This window comes from Giraffa tippelskirchi, chromosome 4 (genome assembly GCF_054371585.1).
Source record: "Giraffa tippelskirchi isolate mGirTip1 chromosome 4, T2T-mGirTip1v1.2.pri, whole genome shotgun sequence".
Lineage (NCBI taxonomy): Eukaryota > Metazoa > Chordata > Mammalia > Artiodactyla > Giraffidae > Giraffa > Giraffa tippelskirchi.
Genome location: NC_137278.1, coordinates 127,081,867 through 127,094,688, shown reverse-complemented (window position 1 = coordinate 127,094,688; position 12,822 = coordinate 127,081,867). Strand labels below are relative to the sequence as shown.

General features: G+C 39.6%; 1 long non-coding RNA gene across 1 annotated transcript; it reads right to left on the bottom strand.

Moving 5' to 3' along the window:
• Positions 1-999: 999 nt before the first annotated feature.
• Positions 1,000-12,123, bottom strand: LOC145546170 (uncharacterized). Its single transcript, XR_014082622.1, has 6 exons — positions 9,554-12,123; positions 9,040-9,095; positions 6,091-6,193; positions 5,201-5,390; positions 3,890-4,053; positions 1,000-1,648 (listed from the first exon to the last, which is right to left on the bottom strand). It is a non-coding gene; the product is annotated as an uncharacterized LOC145546170 (long non-coding RNA).
• Between the last annotated feature and the right edge of the window lie 699 nt (positions 12,124-12,822).

Below are 12,822 nucleotides of genomic sequence, written 5' to 3'. Positions count from 1 at the left end.
CCTGAAGGCTCTACTACAGCTGTGTGTGTGTGTGCTAAGTTGTTTCAGTCATGTCCGACTCTTTGCCACCCCATTAACTGCAGCCCACCAGGCTCCTCTGTCCATGGGATTCTCCAGGCAAGAAACTGGAGTGGGTTTCTATGCCCTCCTCCAGGGATCTGCCCAACCCAGGGATCGAACCCATGTGTCTTACATCTCCTGCATTTAATGCTGTGGAAAATCAATGATATATCACGTATACACCCACCTGAGACCAAAACTATTGAGCATATAGCTTCTTTGACATTACCAGAGAAGCTCATGAACTATGTAGAACTTAATTCAGTTAGTTTTCAATAAGCGTTTGCCTCTGCTTTTTCCCTCTTCCTGTTTTTACCCTTGGATATAGATGGTAAAGAATCTGCCTGCAATGAGGGAGGCCTGGGTTCAATCCCTGGATGGGGAAGATCCCCTGAAGGGAATGGCAACCCAATACAGAATTCCTGCCTGGAGAATCCCATGGACAGAGGAGCCTGGCAGACTACAGTCCATGGGGTGGCAAAGAGTCGGACACGACTGAGCAACTAAAACTTTTTCACTTGACAGTGTACAAATTTGGTCACCATGTAGTTTTTAAAATGACCACCAGAGGGCAGTAGACACAAATTTAAAACAATACCAGTAATTAAAAAACAACAATTTTTGAGGGTGAGGGTGGGACGTTCTGGGAGAATAGCATTGAAACATGTATATTATCATATGTGAAACAGAACACCATTCCATGTTCGATGCATGTGACAAGGGCTCAGGGCCGGGGCAATGGGATGATCCAGAAGGATGGGATGGGGAGGGAGGTGGGTGGGGGGTCCAGGAAGGGGAACACATGTAAACCCATGGCTGATTCATGTCAATGTATGGCAAAAACTATTACAATATTGTAAAGTAATTAGCCCCCAACTAAAATAAATAAATTTATAAAAAAAAATAAAATAAAAAAATAAAATATCCTGTATTGAACAATTTTGGTTTCCTTCCATTTTCATTTCTCCATACAGAAATAACGTCTCTGAATTGAATATTCTGCTCTTTGGTCCCACAGAAAACTTGACTGTCAAGAATATTTCCTTCTCTTTCTCAGTTACAGTCACTTGAATCTTTCCCTGGGGGCCTGGGTGGAGCCTGGTAGCTTCCCCTGGAGCTATGGCGGGCCTGGGCTTCTACTGATTATGTTTTCATTTTCAGCATCAATGTCAAAAGCTTATTAGTGGAAAAGAGTCAACTACTGGGAGAATAAAATGTTTCACTTTTCAAAGAATTGGATCTGAGGCACTAATACTGGTATCTTGCATCCACAGGAATTTTCTGAGATCTCCTTCTTCACCCTTAGATGAAACCTAACATTCTGGCTTTTCTCCTTTCCTTGGGCTCCAGGATTCCAGGCATCTGGCTGCTGAGATTGGCCTGTGGACACTCACAGTGCCAGCAGCCTCTTCTGCTCCTTCTGTTTCTCCATTTCCTGAAGGAGCTGGAAGATATTTAAGCTTGTCCTATCCTTTATGGCAGATGCCATAACCTCCAAGTTCTTTTTCTTAATGCTAGAGAAACTCACGAACATTCCGCCTGGGTAAAGCCACCGTTCTTCTGAGCAGAGGTCCTTAGGGAGAGAAATCTACAAAGGAATCAAGAAAAGCAAAAGCAGTAAGGTTTGGTATGTGGTTAAGGCTTCCCTGGTGGCTCAGAGGTAAAGAATCCACCTTCAGTGCAGGAGACCTGAGTTCCATCCCTGCATTGGGAAGATCTCCTAGAGAAGGGCATGGCAACTCACTCCAGTATTCTTGCTTGGAGAATTCCATGGACAGAGGAGCCTGGTGGGCTACAGTCCATAGGGTCGCAAAGAGTCAGACATGACAGAGCGACTAGCATTTTCACTTTATGTTTCCCACCTCTTTCCCCATCTTTCTTGGCTTCACTGAGACCTGGCTCTCCCCTGGTGATGCTTCGTCTCCTGGCCTCCACAGGTGGAGACTGTTCGTGATCCTGCACTTCATGTTCAGAGCCAGCAACTTCATTTACCTGCACCAGCTGGCACCATCCTCGTTTCCAGACCTTCCTGCCACAAACTGAGGAATTCAGTACTTGCTCAGTCATCCTTTATATTTTAATCCCTGACATCAACACTCAATGTTTCCACCCAATGTTTGTCCTTTTAACTACCTCACTCTGGAAGGGCCCGAAGCATATCCTTCTTGCTCTTTGTTGTACATTTTTACAACCTGCTTCTTAGTAGTCAGTTATTGAGCAGTTATTGAATTAGACTGACCAATCACTATCTTGTACTTGTTTCCTAAGTTAGAGGTATCTTGTAAATTGGATTTTGTGTGCACTAAATCAATTCAGTCATGTCTGAGCCTTTGTGACCCTGTGGACTATAGCCCGCCAGGCTCCTTTGTCCATGGGATTCTCCAGGCAAGAATACTGGAGTGGGTTGCCATGCTCTCCTTCAGGGGATCTTCCCTGTCTGGGAATTGAACACATGACTGTTGTGGGTCCTGCATTGCAGGCAGCTTCTTTTACCCATGAGCCACCGGGGAAGCCCTGTAAATTGGGTTAGGCTAATAATATCAAGAAGGGTAGTACTAAACAATGTCCTAACCATTGGACAGTTGCACTCATCTCTCATGCTAGGAAGATCATGCTTAAAATCTTGCATGCCAGGCTTCAGCATTATGCGAACCAAGAACTTCCAGATGTTCTGGTTAGGAACCAGAGATCAAATTGCCAACATTCGCTGGATCATAGAGAAAGCAAAGAAATTCCAGAAAAACACCTACCTCTGTTTCATCAACTACGCTTAAAGCCTTTGACTGTGTGGGTCATAACAAACTGTGGAAAGCTCTTAAAGAGAGGAAATACCAGACCATTTTACCTGTCTCCTGAGAAACCTGTATGAAGGTCAGGAAGCAAAAGTCAGAATCTTGAACCAGTCGGTTGTTCCATTCAAGATTCTGACTTTTGCACATCACGAGAAATGCCAGGCTGGATGAGTTACAAGCTGGAATCAAGATAGGAGGGAGAAACATCAACAACCTCAGATATGTGGATGATATCACTCTAATGGTAGAAAGTGAAGAGGAACTAAAGAGCCTCTTGATGAGGGTGAAGGAGGAAAGTGAAAGAGCTGGCTTAAAACTAAGTATTAAAAAAACTAAGATCATGGCATCCGGCCCCAATACTTCATGGCAAATAGAAGGAGAAAATGTGGAAGTAGTGACAGATTTCCTCTTCTTGGGCTCTAAAATCACTGTGGATGGTGACTGCAGCCATGATGTCAGAAGATGACTGCTTCTCAGCAGGAAAGCTATGACAAACCTAGGCAGTGTTGAAAAGCAGAGACATTACTCTGCTGACAAACATCCATATAGTGAAGGCTACGGTCTTCCCAGTTGTCACATACGGTTGTGAGAGCTGGACTGTAAAGAAGGCAGAGCGCCAAAGAATTGATGCCTTTGAACTGTGGTGCTGGAGAAGACTCCCGAAAGTCCTTTGGACAGCAAGGAGATCAAACTAGTAAATCTTAGGGGAAATCAACCCTGAATTCTCATTGGAAGGGACTGATGCTGAGGCTGAAGCTGAAGCTCCAGTACTCTGGTCACCTGATGCATTTAGCCAACTCATTGGAAAAGTCCCTGATGCTGGGAAAGATTGAGGGCAGAAGGAGAAGAGGGCATCAGAGGATGAGATGGCTGGATGGCATCACTGATGCAAAGGACATGAACTTGGGCAAACTTTGGGAGATGCTAAGGGACAGGGAGGACTGGTGTGCTGCAATCCATGGGCTTGCAAAGAATCAGACACAATTGGGTGACTGAACAACAAGAATAACAACAATCTCAAAACTAGATGACCATACCTTAGAGCTGTACAGTTACAGATAGCTTCACGAGAATAAATGTCCAGATTCTTAATTTTCACATATTCTTCCCTAAAATGTATTTGCTGGAAAACTGACATGTCATCAAGGATTCACGTTGGCTTCTCTTTCCCGTCTCCTCTTCCACAATTTTCCTTCTCCTACTTTAAAAAGAAAAGCATATTTCTCATCCATGCAAAACATATGCATCAATCTGGTGTGCAAAATTCTAGGGCATTAAACAGTTAAGTAATATATATCTAATATTAAATATTTGAAATATGGTACCAGTGCTGAGAACATGAATGACTCTAATAATGGCCAATCATTTTGCAAATCAAGTGGTTTCTAAATATTTGTCACATGACAGATGATTATTCTTTGATAATAGATGGTTATGTGATTTTTCAAAACACATAACTTAGAAGGAATTTAAAGAAATGAGTGGCACTGCTAAAAGTTTATCCTTTTCTCCCAACTGACTAATTTGAAAAAATTTATCAGTGCTCACAAATAAAGCTAAAAATAGAAATAGTAGTTGTGCTGAACCCTGTAGCATTAAGCAATATTCATTCTTAGATACATGAACTAATTGGGAAAAAGTTCATCTATGGAATGCATTTCCAATGATATATTTTTATGTTCCACATTTGTCAAGATTTAGAATTTATACTGTACTATTTTGATCAATAGTGAATAAATAAAAATTATGATAACTAAATCCAGGAGGAAATTTTCAACCCATGGAATTTTATGGCTACTGAAAAGATTTAAATATTATACATATATGTGTGGCAGAAGAATATGATAGAGGAATCCATAAAATACTTTCAAGCATAAGAATATATTAGGATAAAGTTTTGTCGGGGAGTGGGGTATAAATACAGGTTAAAGAGAAAAAGGAATTTTATAAAATTTTTAACTTTAAAAACATCTTGTCTTAAAAATGTTTGATAGTGGGTGTAAAATTGCTATGGCATTTCAATTCCATTGGATACCTTTTAAAAGAGTGAAATAACAGTTTTATTTAAAATGTCAGTATCTTAATGTGGTGGAAGTCAGATCACTTAGAACTATTTAAACTTAAATAATTTATTTAAAAATCCTAAATGTTGATTTAAAAATGTGTGAGGAGGTATGTAGGTTTCCCCAAAATTTTAAAGGTGCCTGTGACTGGGATGTTTAAGGATCTCTGGGCTAGATCCCATGGGTATCTTTTTTGACTTCAAGCCCAAATGGTCCCCTCCTTCCCTTGCCCAAAACTGAATCTTAGAGGTTACTACTCGAAGGGGATGAAGAGTTTATACTTACAATTATTAGAAGAGAAAGAGCCAAAGTGAAGATTTCCCATTGCTTTTATTCACAGAAAAACATGTCTTCACATTTGCTCTGGAATCTGACCAACTGGAGCAGCAGTCTTTCTCCCCAAGAAGAAGTGAGGTATCAGTTGTCAGAAGAAATGGAGAGGTGCTTTGTCTAGCTCCTAAGTGTTAATGTGAAACTTAGGAATAAAATAAATGAAACTAGGAATATTTCATTGAATCTGCTTAAAGTACTGAGTCATGGCATGTTTAACCCATGTTCACAATTTGAATAATTGCCTCTGAACTGTAATAACCACCAACAACTACTACTTCATTACTATCTTCTATGATTTTTGTGTTTCCCTTGCCTAAGGATGTGGGAGTGTATCCAGAATTTGTCCCACTTATTGTTAGAAGGAGAACATTTACCTTGATGTACGATGTTTAGTACATTGATTTTTCTGATAGTTTGGACTGGATGTTTTAAAATTGGATGATAGCCCAAGGGACTCATAGACATTATATTTTAGTTAATAAGTAATAAATGAATATTATTTATTTCTTTACTTATGAAGGACTCAGAAGTGAATTTCCTTCTAAGGATGGCTATTGCTCATGCACAAATGAACTGTATCTGTAGAAAAAAAAAGGGACCATAACTATAGATATAAGGAGGATGTCATAAATATGTTTATGATAATGTATCTGGAAACAGATAAAATGTCAAACGTATAAATATATAATTTAGGGGAGTGACATCAGCAAGATGGTGGAAAAGAAAGTTCCAGCCCCTATATGTCATACCAGTAAAGAATAAATAGTTCCCAACTTAGACAACTCCTTCTGAAGATATAAAAGAGGTAATATTATTCTACTTATTCTATGAACATACTCTACCTTCGATATTAAAAGCTTTTAAGGACAATAGAAGAATCATGTAGATGTTTATGAAGTGATATAAAAATCATAGTCAAATTAGCAGCAATCTGAATCCAACTCTCTTTAAAGGCAAGACACTGCATTAGGAAAACTGGAGTTTTTCCTGGAAAGCAAAACTATTTTAAGATAATAAGTCTATTATTGTAGTCTACCATATTGAGAAATTAAAAGAGAAAATACATATACTTACTTGATTAAATGAAGAAATAGCATTTGGTAGCATTCAACATTCATTTGTTACTAAAAGTCTTGGCAAGTGAAGAGTAAAAGGGAATTTTAAAAAATGGAAATATAATTGACATGCAATATTATGTTGGTTTCAAGTATATCACATAGTGATTTGACATTTATATACATTATGAAGTGACCATCATGTAATCATGTGCATGCATGCATGCTCAGTAGCTTCAGTCGTGTCTGACTCTTTGCGACCCCATGGACTATATAGCCTGCCAGGCTCCCCCAGCCATGGGATTCTCCAAGCAAGAATACTGGAGTGGGTTGCCAAGCCCTCCTCCAGGTGCTCTTTCTGACCCAGGGATTGAACCTGGGTCTGCTGCACTGCAAGCGGATTCTTTACCACTGAGCCTCCTGGAAAGCCCATGTAATCATGTGTCCCTATACAAATATTATTGACCATATTTCTTATGCAGTATATTACATCCCTATGGCTTATCTATTTTATAACTGAAAGTTTGTACCTCCTAATTTCCTTCACCAGAGGGTATCCTGCTAAGTAAATGTGAACTTTTCTTAACATGAAAAAGTTAAGGTCATTTACAAATGATCTACTGCAAATATCATACTTTTGAATTACTGAATGCATTTATCTTAAAATCAGGAACAATTCAGAGAATGCTGCTATCACTACTTGTTTCCAACCTTATACTAGATTTCTCATGTGAACATTAAGAAAAGAAAAGGAAATACATGGTTAAGTAGTTGGAGAAAGAAAAATGTCATTGCTTGTCAATGACTTGATTATCTCTATAGGAAACTTGAAACAATCTATAATTTACAACATAGTCATATCTCAATTTCTCTTTGCAAATCTAGATTATAATGTCAGCTATTTTATTTTTAATTTTTAGAAGTAAGAAGGAAATGGCAACCCACTCCGGTGTTGTTGCCTAGAGAATCCCAGTGACGGGGGAGCCTGGTGGGCTGCCGTCTATGGGGTCGCACAGAGTCGGACACGACTGAAGAGACTTGGCAGCAGCAGCAGCAGCAGCAGCAGCAGCAGCAGGATGCTGTGTATAGTTTCCCAACATTGAAATAGGACTATAGTTTCTAGCTTCCCCTGCAACCAGGAGGCAGGTTTGTGAATTTGCTCTGCTAATCTTAGCAATTTTCGTAAGACCTTAGTCTGGAAATAAGCATGTGTGAAAACTGTCTTCATTTTGCTGGCATATGTGGCAGAAGCACACAGGTTACAAAGAGAGCAATGGTTGTGTTAATAGGATGGAATTCTGACACAGAAGCACACTTTATGAGTAGCATTCACTATTAGTGTTAATCAGATTCTTAGCATTTAGCGCTGGGCGACTTCCCAGGTGGAGGAGTTGTAAAGAATCCGCACACTTTATGAGTAGCATTCACTATTAGTGTTAATCAGATTCTTAGCATTTAGCGCTGGGCGACTTCCCAGGTGGAGGAGTTGTAAAGAATCCGCCTGCTGATGCAGCAGACGCAAGAGACTGGGGCTCAATCCCTGGGTCAGAAAGATCCCCTGGAGTAGGAAATGGCAACCCACTCCAGTATTCTTGCCTGGAAAATCCCATGGACAGAGGAGCCTGGTGGGCGACTGTCCACGGGGTCACAAAGAGACGCGGCTGAGCGCGCACACACAGTGCTCGGCAGCAGCTGTGGGTTTTGTGGGGTTTTTTTCACCAGACCAAGTCCTGTGGCAGAGACACTGCTCGTGTTCCTACAAGCTTCCACTTCATTCGTTTCTTCAGTACTTTGAGTGATTTTAGGAACCAGATGATAAACTATATTAAGTTACTTTTCTGCTGAAATTAGCCTTAGTCCAGGCTAGTTTCCTGGTAGCTCAGTTGGTAAAGAATCCACCTGCAGCACAGGAGACCCTGGTTCAATTCCTGGATGGGGAAGATCCCCTGGAGAAGGGATAGGCTACCCACTCCAGTCTTCTTGGGCTTCCCTGGTGGCTCAGATGGTAAAGAATCTGCCTGCAATGCAGGAGACCTGGGTTCGATCCCTGGGTCGGGAAGATCCTCTGGAGAAGGCAATCGCTACCCATTCCAGCATTTTTGCCTGGAGAATTCCATGGATAGAATAACCTGGTGGGCTACAGTCCATGGGGTCACAAAAGAGTCAGACACAACTGAGCCACTTTCACCAGGCAATAAGCCACTTTCACCAGGCTTGCAATAAGTATCCTTCTGATACACAATTATTTTACTTTTTTCTTATCCTTAACATGCATGCTCATTTTATAGAGTTGAGTTCACTGTGTCTAGACAAGATTGGATTTATATTTATTGTTACTTAGTTTTATTATGCTTTTCATTTGTTATTTAAAACTTGTTTTAATGATTACAAAATACTCCAACAGTTTGTTAAATCCATTGTATTTATTTATTTATTTTTGGCTGCACTGGATCTTCATTGTCTCTAGTTGTCTCAGCACATTGTCTCAGCACACAGGTCTAGTTGCTCCATGGCATGTGGGCTCTTGGTTCCCTGACCAGGGATTGAACCCTTGTCCCCTGCCTTGAAAGACGGATTCTTAAACACTGGACGACCAGGGAAGTCCCAAATCCACATTATCGTGAGACATTTGGGTTATTTTCAGGTTTGGGTTATCTTAAGCAATGTGGCAGTAATCACTTTCATGCATTTAATTTTTTTTCTTCGGATCATTTCACATGTGGCTTTTGTACCTACCTCTATGTTACTTTCCAAAACATTGTCCCACATTTCTCAGCATAACTTCTGAAACCCTGGAATGTAGAGTATTTTCAGAGAAGTTTTATACCCATTGCCTAGTTTATCAGAACAAATTCCCTAAGTTTGACAGGACAGTTGATGAATTTTTTTATCAACTGAACAAAATGAACAAAAATTATTCAACAGAAATTCCTGATAGGATTATAAAAACAAACTTCAGAAAAACTTCAGGTTTTTCTATGATATGTCCAGACATTACCCTGTAGTAGCAGAGCTGTTATCAGAACTCCATATACTAATACTCTATTACCAGTGCCTTTGCTTTCCATTAAGTACCTACCCTATTCTCGACACTGTTCTAAGCCACATGAGATGTTACCTGTGAGGTACTACTGTGAATTGACAAAGTTCTTACTCTCATGGAATTTGCCTTCCAAAGGGAGAGACAGACAGGAGGAAGCAAAGAAGAAAATTAACCATATGAAACTTCCTTTAGGTCTTCATTACTTACTTGAAACTGTAACATTTGAATGAATTTTTTGGCCTTCTCCCTTCCATTGTTTCTCCCTCTCTCTTTTATGCTGTTGTTCAGTTGCTAAGCGACCCCATGGACTACAGTACGCCAGGCTTCCTTGTCCTTCACCATCTCCTGGGATTTGTTCAGATTCATGTCTATTGAGTCAGTGATGCCATTCAACCATCTGTCATCTCCTTCTCCTCCTGCCCTCAGTCTTTCCCAGCATCAGGGTCTCTTCCAATGAGTCGGCTCTTTGCATCAGGTGGCCAAGGTATTGGAGCTTCAGCTTTAGCATCAATCCTTCCAATGAATATTCAGGGTTGATATCCTTTAAGATTGATTGGTTTTACCTCCTTGCTGTCCAAGGGGCTCCTTTTTGACTCCTTTCCACCCTATATTTATCAATATATTTATCTTGTATTTTGTGCTATATTTTAAGAAAACAGTGCAACACGACTGTTGTAAAGATGTAGAGTCTAGATGTGGAGAGAATGATTATAACAGAAGTGAATGTGATAGAGGAAGCAGATGAAATAGGTTAAGAGGGGCAGCTCTCCAAGCCAGTGTGGATGGTGGTCAAGGAAGGCTTCCAAGAAGGGGGAGGCATGAGTGAATATAGAATAATGAGATTCCAGGCAGAAAAGGAGTTGGAAAGGTTTCAAGTCAGAAGCTCACAGAATGATTAGCATGCAGAACAGCCCACAGGGTGCATTCTAGTATGGATTACAGTGGTTGGAACAGTTAAAACTGTAAGCTCCAATTTGAAAAGGAGCCTTCTCAGAGCAAGGAGGAATATGAACTCATTGGGTATGGATGAAGATTTATAAACTGAAACCAGGACAAGAGTCATAGGGTTATGAACAAAAATTATTTAATGGAAATTCCTGATAGGATTATGAAAATAAACTTCAAAAAGGGAAATGTTTATGAACCGTATGGTTCTGGAAGCTTTTTTTTTTTTAATTTTATTTTGATACAATTTTAAAGGTTATGTTTTATTTTAGTTATTTTAAAATATTGGCTATGTTCCTCATGTTGTCCAATAATACATCGTTGTAGCCAATCCTATACCTAGTAGTTTGCATCTCCTACACTCCCACCCCTATACTGCCACTCCCCCTTGCACTGGTAACCACTAGTTTGTTCTCTGTAACTATGAATCAGCTTTTTTGGTTGTTGCTATATTCACTAGTTTATTGTATTTTTAAAATCATACACATAAGTGATGCCATACAGTAATTATCTTTCTCCGACTGACTTATTTCATTTAGCCTAATGCCTTCCATGCCCATCCATGCTGCTGCAAATGACAAATTTTCATTCTTTTTCTATGGCTGAGTAAGATATATATATACACACACACACACCACACCTTCTTTATCCATTTAACTGTTGATCAATACTTACATTGCACCATGTCTTGGCTATTGTAAATAATGCAATGAACATTGTGGTGCATGTATATTTTGAATTAGTATTTTCGTTTATTTGGGTATTAACCCTTTATTAGATATATCATTGCAAATATTTTCTCCCATTCAGTAAGTTGTCTTTCCTTCTATACCTGCTATATCTGGTAATATCCACCTTCTGAGTGGGTGTCTTTATGTGGCTCTTAGGTTGTGTAGGTTCCCTATTTCACAGTAGACTATGTGTGTTGAGGCAGGAGAAGACATGAGAAATGCCCTGTGTTTCCCTTGCTCTCTAGTTTCAGTTCATTTTCCAAAGCAGGTAGACAGAAAGTAAGGGGACCACAAGCTTGTACTTATTGCCTACTACCTTGACTTACATTTTTCTTTAGTATGAGGTCTGTACAACTTCAACTTTAAGAGAAATTATACAGTAGAGAACAGAAATGTCCAACCTTTGGCCATGTACCTGTTTGTGGCAGCTAGGACCAAGGCATTCACTGTTCCCTTGGAGAATTTCCCAAGAAGTAGAAAAGGACTTTACAGTGGGTATTTCTCAGGGAAGAAGTATGGATCAGATCATTTTGAGGGTCTTTCAGGATATATTGGAAATATTTCAATCTTATTGCAGGTCAAGATTTAGGCTTGCCTTGCTACCTATTTTTCCCTTCCCAACAACATATTATTACGAAAGTTGGTTAATCTAAGGCTTCTGGGCACCATGTTAAATATTGCACATATTAAATAAAAGTTTCATCTCACACCAGCTTTTTTAAGTAGCAAGTGTTGAAGAAGAGTAAATGGATATACAGAGACAGTGTGTAGCTGTTTTGGACATGTGGTATACACGGCCAAGAAGTGTTTCGTATTCAGGGAGTCTAAGTTCTGAGGAGACTGCTACTAACACTGCTTTACATTATTCTACTGTCTGTGCATATGTTGCCACATATATTAAACTGCCAGTGACTTCACAGGAAGGCTGTCTTACTTTGTTGCATATTTTTGGAAAACGGTTTAATAAGTCTTGGGATTATTCTCATTGTAAAACTTTCATCTTGTGGTAAGTTCCCATGCTGGGTTATGTAGACCACATTCTCTTGGAGACAAGTAGATTTTCTCACATGTACTGGGCTCTAGAAACTCTGAACTCAGATCTGTTTGCCTCCTATAAACTCAGTGGCATTAGGCACTGTTGTTCCCGTAGCAGATGGTAAATAAGGAGATCATGTTCTGTAAACTTCTGTGGAACTGTCAGCAATCTCTGTCTCTCTTCTTAATGTGTGTTACAGGTATATTTGCATGAATTGCCTCACTACTGGGGGTATTTGGCGAAGCCACTGTGCTAGTCAGTCTTGTGCATACATTGTCCTTTCTGCCTTTGGTCTCAGGCTAGAATGTGTTTGCATTTCATCTCACCTGATTGCCTACCTTCTCTTCACATTGACTTGTCTCAACAAAGTTATTGGCATTCAAATAAAGCCACATCAAAAGTAAAATTTGTTACTACAAAACTATCCAGATATGAATGGAGAAATCTCAGGGAACAATGAGAGTTAGGTCTGCACTTTGGAAACTTAGAGTAATAAATCCAGAGCATCTGCATTAAATAATATAATCTAGGATATAAAATGTGTGCTAAAGGTGCAAAAGACCCTAAGAACCCAGGTTATGGGTAGGTTCTTTCTGACAGAAAAGATAGGTTTTTTTTTTCTTGCTTGCTAAAGTATAATTAAATTATACTTAATTTAATCAGTATAACCATGTTGGCCAATTACTTCTTTTCTTGAAGGCAAATCATTAAGGAGGGAAAGGAATGCATGTGACCCAGTGGAATCATACTATCAGTTAGATGTT